Genomic DNA, 8529 nt, shown 5'->3' on the forward strand with positions numbered 1-8529 from the left:
GCCTAAGATTATGTAGATCATCCACCATAAAAGTCACTGTAAATGACTCGACTATTTTTAGAGCTATTGCTATAAAAATTATAATGAGCACATTAACATAAATCTATCATTTGAATTAGACTTGGCACTAATGTCAGAGCTGCTAAAGTAATTTCTGAAATACTAACAATGCAATCTGTCGATCATTTACCTTAGAACAAATGTTGCTTTTAAACAGGAGTGCCCAGATACTTCGAGTAGCGTGCGATACAGATGTGGGGTTGCATTTGGTTATGTGCATCTTAAGGACCATCTGGTCTTGCTTCCTATCCTTTTCAGTGGCCAAACCAGTTACTGGCTCCTTGTCTGTTTATCTGTGCTTTCACTAAAGGGGAGTGTGACTGGTCATAGGCCATTGCACTGCTTCTCACTGTCATCAATCATTTCAAGGGGCTCTTGAACAGGAACAGGAACTTCAGAAACAGCAAACCACAGTTGGTACTGGGGTATTTAATGTTTCTCTCAGCTCAATCAAACTTTTCCACAGTATGAAACTCTCAGCTGTAGATGATAAAAGAAAAGATCAACAAATTCCTCTTCTTACATCTCAGAATAAACATGAACTTCAGAAGACAAGTTTGTGAATTAAGCCTATCCCAAGATTGAACTTGTAGAGAGTCACTGATTTATGGTTGGTATGAATAGGAGTGTTTTAATAACTTCAATCTACACTTTTCCCCCCCAATTTCTAATGCGCATGTCATAACTGTTATGGTCCGTGCACTTCCCTTTGTTTTAATTGTGCTCTCTCTCATAATTTGTTCCTTTTTAAATTTTTTTTAATGAATCCACTTAAAAAAAAAACTGTGTCATTTTGGAATTCAAATATTTATTGGTTTCAACGTGGGTGCATGGTGGCTTAATGGTTAGCATGTTCGCCTCACAGGGTTGGAGGTTCGCTGCCCTGTGTGTGCAGAGTTTGCATGTTCTCCCCGTGCTGCGGGGGTTTCCTCCGGGTGCTCTGGTTTCCTCCCCCAGTCCAAAGACATGCATGGTAGGCTGATTGGGATGTCCAAAGTGTCCGTAGTGTATGAATGGGTGTGTGAATGTGATTATGCCCTGTGATGGATTGGCACCCTGTCCAGGGTGTACCCCGCCTTGTGCCCGATGCTCCCTGAGATAGGCTCCAGGTTCCTCGCGACCCAGTAGGATAAGTGGTATAGAAGATGGATGGATGGTTTCAACATTACCACAATATATAAAGCTCACATTGTGGTCATGGGTCAAAGAGATGTAGCTGGTCATGTTTTGTGTTGTCATATTGATCAAAGTCAAATGTTCTTGGTCAGTGATGTATAATTTAACAGAGCCTTTGTTGAATTTTTGAGGGTGCTTTTTTTTTTAATTGCAGCTTTGACCGCTTTGCTTGCAGACGTACTGACCTACTGAGAAAAGGTTGCAATAAATCATTGTTTAATCCCCCCCCCCGACATAATCATATAAATTCCTCCTCTCATTCGTTATTTTTATTCATTTAGAACACAAACCTACATTCATAAGACACATTTATATATTTTGTCATTTATCCACGTGCCAACATTGCTCACAAGAAAATCCTGGCAGCCATCTAATCTAAATTGTACCACAAAAAAACCAAGACATGGGATGGCTCCATGCTAACAGTTTAAATGCTAAAATTGCTATAGAAATAAAATCGAATTGAATAAAGCATGTGTAGGTTTTGGGGCTTAGTGGCTTAGTGGTTAGCACATTTACCTCGCACATCTAGCCTCTACCCTATGTGTGCGGAGCCTGCATATTCTGCCTGTGTTTCAGGGGTTTCCTCCAGGTACTCCGGTTTCCTCCCCTAGTCCAATCACATGTGCCATAGGGTGATTGCCATTTCCAAATTGTCCATAGTGTGTGAATGTGTGTGCAACTATGTGTGCGACTGTGCCCTGTGATTGGTTGACATCTAATCCAGGGTGTCCCCCGCTTTGTGCCCTGTGTTCCCTGGGATAGGCTCCAGGCTACCCTGCAACCCTGTGTAGGATAAGCAGTACGGAATATGGATGTGTTGGTTGAAATGATATTTAACTGCAATCTACTGAATTATCTTTATAAGCAACAAGCTGAGCGTATAAGCTTACTTCATACAATTGTTACAAAATGTATGAGTATATATGTGCTGTATTCTCTAATGCCGTATTTGTCATTTGACTGAACTGACTTTGTCCAGTTATAAACTTTTATCTCAGTCTCATGAATCTTTAATACAGATTCAAGACTCCTGCTTCGGCAAACTTACATTTTGTAGAAGTAAATATCTCTAAATATAAGTAAAATAAGTTGGAGGCTGAATTTTGAAAACTTGCATTTCTATTCATTTCATTACCAAATTACCACAACCAGGAGGCCTCGATTGAGCATTTGCAGACAAGCCAAGGTTTTATTAGTTTTGTTGGGGTTCATTTTAACTCCATCTCTCATAAGACCGACAAAGATCAACCCTGAAATATTTACCAGTGGAGTGAAATATGATTCACTGCAGAATAATAATGCTTTTCACTCACTGGGGGAGGCCTGTTATTGTGGAGCTGAATTAATTGGCACGAAGATTACATTAATGCAAGCAGGCAAAAATGGGGGTTGCTCTCTGCTGTTCATTAGTTACTATGTAATAATAATTTAAAAAAAACAATATCGTAACTCTTACATATTTCTTATTAAGTAAATAAAATATATATGTTTTATATAAATGCACAGTTTAGCATTTCAAGTCTTTAATGAATAAGTCAAAACAAACTTTATTTCCCTGATGCGAGAACAACAGTAATCACAGAAATCCCTGCAGGTCTAAATGAAAGAAGTATTGTTCCCATTAGTTTAATCAAATCATTTATATAACATGTTTACTATATGAAGAAGTGCTACAGTATACTATAATATAGCCAAATAGCGATTCGGACATTACAAGAATACATCTATTGTATATTCTTGCAATATTATATATTCTATCTATTAATATATCTATTAATATAAATTACACACACATAAAAGCAGGGAAGCACTTTGAATCCAAGGCCTGTCAAAGCAATTTTCCAGCTGTGATCTACTTTCCTGGATCTGCAGCAGGTTGCCTAGCTTGACGCAGTTCATATATTTGATTATCGGTACATGGGGATTTACCAGACATTTGCCAGACCAGTGTTCGATTCTCAAAGTCAGATTTAGTAATTAAATTGTCTGAGGATGAATTTCGTTCCTAGGTTTAATTTCCATGTGGATTTTTTTTTTTGTTCTCCCCTCTCTCTCATTGAATAAGTTTAATCTGTTATCCAAAGATTTCTACGTGTGTGTGTGTGTGTGTGTGTGTGTGTACTGTCTTTAATTATATAAACAGTGCTAGTTTAATGATATTTGTGCCTATGCATTCATTTATACTGATTAACCCATTGAGCCCGGTCTGTAAAAGTTTCCCAACCAGAACCATTATGAAATCTGTATGTCTAGCAAAATAGGGTGAGATAATATTATAATATTTTTTCCAGAAGTTATATTTTAGCAAAAGGCTTTTGTTGTTACTAAAGCCTTTGTGACTGAGAAAGCTTGTGGCTAAGAATATTTTTCACATAGCTATCTACAGCATGCACATCACAGAGGTTGTTGTTTTTTTTTTTTTAGCCAGTCCTTTGCCCCTGTTTTAATACATCCAATAGGTCCCTCTGAGCCCTATGTCCTGATGAATTGCTCAGAGCATTCCTGAGCCAAGTGACGAATGACACGTTTATATTGTGGCTAGAGCATAACTCCCCAGCAGGAGAAAAATGAACTGAAACGTTGACTACCGGGAGTTGTAAAGACAATATTATTGTAACACTTACACCACACAAGCCTGTTTTGTTTCACTGTAGAAGAAATACTAGAACACAAGTAAGGATGTAGAATATGAACCTTTAGTTCTGAGCAAACTTATTAATGAGACATTTTTTTTAAAATTGTGAATATATTTAAGATAAAGTTGAAATCACACTAGTTTACGGTCATTTTGTGACTGCAGTCCTGGGTGTCCAATATTCAGGTGTGTTGGGAGACTATGTAGGACAACGGCTCCAGGATGTGAGAATAGAAAGCTGTATTGTATGTAACGTCTTCCCACATTCCCACATTGACATGAGGATGTGAGTGCGTAATAACATCATGGTAACAGAAATGAAAGGACGATACCACAGGTACACATCAATGTTAATGTTGTTGAAAATTAAATAATAACTAACTAGTAACTCAGCATTCTACTCAAAATATATGACAAAATATACTGACATTTTACTGAACAAATAAAAACAAATGAATATGTCTGAACTGTTTGATTGGAAGTAAAACTTTCCCCCTTTAGCTTTGCTATTACTAAGGAAATTATAAAGAATTTAACACAGATATTGGCACGCATGACTAGAAGACTGTGCTCAGCCTGTAGCTCTACAGTAACAGCGTGTGCTGTGGTGTTGGGTAAAATTTTAACTACAGTGCTGTGCAAATGCACATGATTTCTTCTGTTTTTGTGTATATCTCATACTAAATTCATACTAGTTCATGCATTCGTCACCTCTAGATTAGATTACTGTAATGCCTTACTGTCTGGATGTTCCAGTAGGAATATAAACAAACTCCAGTTAGTCCAGAATGCAGCTGCAAGAGTCCTAACTAGAACTAGAAGGTACGACCATATCACACCAATATTATCAACACTGCATTGGCTCCCAGTGGAATCCCGCATTAACTATAAAATACTTTTATTAGCCTATAAAGCACTAAACGGTCTCGCGGCACAATATCTAAGCGACCTTTTGGTTTTCTATAATCCGCCACGCCTACTTAGATCAAAAGGTGCAGGCTATTTGACGGTACCTCGAATAGTGAAGGCTACAGCAGGGGGAAGAGCTTTCTCTTATAGAGCCCCACAGTTATGGAACAGTCTTCCAATTAGTGTTCGGGACTCAGATACAGTCTCAGTGTTTAAATCTAGGCTTAAAACGTATTTGTTTACTCAAGCCTACCCTGACTAGATTCTGTTCTACTACTTCGCAGTCATAATAATCTTTTCTCCCTCTCTCCTTCTGCCGAGCCCCACACGAATTTATGGAGATACTAGAGATCCAGATCCTTTCTGACTCTGGATGGAGCTCAAATCTTCTCTAATTCCAGACTGCTGGGATTACGGCTGCTCCTAAGGCCATACAGACTTCATATAAGCCAATAATGAACTTTTTCAAATTATCTGTTGTTACCCAGATGAGGATGGGTTCCCTTCTGAGTCGGGTTCCTCTCAAGGCTTCTTCCTCTTAAAACATCTTAGGGAGTTTTTCCTTGCCACCATCGCCACTCAGTGGCTTGCTCAGTTGGGATAAATTCGCACCTTTAATATCTGTATACCGTGTTGATATTTCTGTAAAGCTACTTTGAGACAATGTCTATTGTAAAAAGCGCTATACAAATAAAACTGAATTGAATTAAATAGTTTTAGAACTTCAACGAATCTTCAACGAAATACAAGATAAAACAAAGGGAACCTGAGTAAACACACAATACAGTTTTTATAAAAATAAAAAAAATTCTATTGTAGCAAAAAATGTTATCCAACTCCTACAGTATCACCTATGTGAAAAACTAATTGCCCCCTTAAACTTAAAATCTGGTTGTGCGACCCTTAGCAGCAATAACTGCAACCAAACGCTTCAGATAACTGGAGATCGGTCTTTCACAGCGCTGTGGTGAAATTTTGGCCCACTCTTCTTTGCAGAACTGCTTTAGTTCAGCCACACTAGAGGGTTTTCGAGCATGAACTCCCGCTTAAGGTCCTGCCACAGCATCTCAATTGGTTCAAGTCAGGACCTTCACTAGGCCACTTCAAAACCACAGTTTCTGGTTTGCACATGTAGTGATGGTCTTGAAGGAATTTATATCATCTATGCACTTGCTCCTGTAGCCAGTCAGTGATGCAACATATTCAAGTCAAGTGGCTTTTATTGTCATTTCAACCATATACAGTTGGTACAGTACACAGTGAAACAAAACAATGTTCCTCCAGGACCATGGTGCTACATAAAACAACACACTTACTACATGAGACAGAACTAAATAAGATCTACACATGTCTACATAAAGTGTATGTGCAAACACCAAAAGACAGTACAGTAAATACTAAAACAGGACAATCGGCACAGTATGTGACAGTGTGGTGCCGATCAGTACACAGTTCTAGTGTGGAAGAGTCCGATATAACAGGTAGTGCAAAAAGAATAAAAACATAATAAAAAAATGCTGTAAATGTAAACATTACATACTATGACATTGTATACAGCTTATATGGACATTTAAGTTATTTCGATAGCGGGCAAGTAAAGAGGATAGTGGTGATAAGAAATTAAATATAAGTTAGCAGCAAAAGTACAGGTAGCCAGTACAGAAATGTACAAAAATTGCAGGGGGAGTGGGATAGTGTTCAGTTAAGTATATATGTGTGTGTGTGTGTGTGTGTGTGTGTGTGTGTTTGTGTGCGTGCGCATGTGTGTCTGATTGCGTGCGTGTGCACGTGCGTCTATTTATGCATGTGTGCGTGTGCATCTGTGTGTAGGTGTAAGTGTGTGTGTGTATATGTGCATGCGTCAGTCCAGTATTGCTGAGTCTGATGGCTTGGGGGAAGAAGCTGTTACACAGTCTAGCTGTGAGGGCCCGAATACTTCGGTACCTTTTTTCGAGATGGCATGAGGGTGAAGAGTTTGTGTGAGGGGTGTGTGGGGCCGTTCTTTCCTGAACTCAACAACCATCTCTTTCGTTTTTTCCACGTTCAGAGACCGTTAGCCACTGCATTGCCTCTCTGTATGCTGACTTGTCGTTCTTGCTTTGTGTCATTGGCGAACTTGATGACGTGATTCAAGCTGTGCATTGCTACACAGTCATGAGTCAGCAGAGTGAACAGCAGTGGACAGAGCACAAAGACCTGGGAGTCTCCCAGTCAGGAAGTCCAGGATCCAGTTGCAGAGGGAGGTGATAATGCCAGCAGGTTCCAATCAGGTGCTGAGGAATGATTGTGTTGAATGCTGAACTGAAGTCTATGAACAGCAGGTGTCCTTTTTGTCCAGGTGGGTGAGGGCCAGATGTAAAGTGGTGGCAATGGCATCATCTGTTGAGTAGTTGGGACGATATGCGAATTGCAGGGGGTCCAGTTAGGGGGGCAGCAGGGTCTTGATGTGCCTCATGACAAACCTTTCAAAGCACTTCATGATGATGGGTATGAGTGCAATGAGACGGTTGTCATTAAGCCAGGACACTCAAGACTTCTTCGGCATGGGGACAATGATGGTGGTCGTGAAGCACGTTGGAACGATGCCGCTGCACAGGGAGATGTTGAATATGTCAGTGAGAACATCTGCCAGCTGGTCTGCACATCCTCTGAGCACTCTGCCAGGAATGTTGTCTGGTCCTGTAGCTTTCTGTGGGTTTCTGACATCAGTCGTGGTTAGACACAGCATCTGGTCGTTAGTGGGAGGGATGGTCTTCATCGCCGCACATCATTCTGCACCTCAAACTCAGCATAGAAGTTGTTCAGTGCATCTGGACGGGAAGGATCACTGTCGCAGGCGGGTGGTGTTGTCTTGTAGTTGCTGATGGCTTGAATGCCCTGCCACATGCGCTATGTGTTTCTGCTATCTATAAAGTGATTGTGGATTTCTTGGGTGTATGCGCGCTTTGCCTCTCTGATGGACCGGGACAGTATGGATCTCGCTGTTCTTAGGGGTGCCTTGTCACCTACCCTGAATGCAGAGTCAAAGGGTAGGTGACTCTCACAAACTTCCGCAGTCATCCACAGCTTCTGGTTGGAGCGTGTGGTGATAGTCTTGGAGACAGTGCACTTGCTGATGTAGCTGGTCACTCATGCTGTGTATTCCTCCAAGTTAGAGGAGTTGTTGTCGGTTGCAGGCTCCCTGAACATGTGCCAGTCACTGTGCTCAAAACAGTCCTGAAGAGCAGAGATGGCTCCTGCTGGCCAGGTTTTCACCTGCTTCAAAACAGGCTTGGAACTTCTGAGGAGCGGTCTTTATGCTGGGATTAACATAACAGAGATGTGGTCTGAGAAGCTGAGGTGGGGACGGGGCTCTGCCCGGTATGAACTGGGTATGTTTGTGTAAACAATATCCAGCACGTTCGCCCCTCTCATTGCAAAGTTCACATGTTGGTGGAATTTAGGGAGCACTGATTTGAGATTTGCATGCTTGACATCTCCGGTGATGACAAATAGTCCATGTCCCCAAACAGTTCACAGAGTGCTTCACAGAGCGCTTTCTCCAAGTCTGTGGTGTTGTGGTATGTAGCAGCCACTCTGAACATATTCCAGTCTGTGTGCTCAAATCCTACTGTCCTGAAGTGCTGAGATGGCTCTGTCAGACCAAGTTCTCATCTGTTTCAGAATAGGTTTGGCACATGTCAGAAGTAGTCTGTATGCTGGAATTAGAGATGTGTAAAGATGTGGTCCAAGTAGCCGAGGTTGTG

The sequence above is a fragment of the Ictalurus furcatus genome, chromosome 13, assembly GCF_023375685.1.
Source record: "Ictalurus furcatus strain D&B chromosome 13, Billie_1.0, whole genome shotgun sequence".
Classification (NCBI taxonomy): domain Eukaryota; kingdom Metazoa; phylum Chordata; class Actinopteri; order Siluriformes; family Ictaluridae; genus Ictalurus; species Ictalurus furcatus.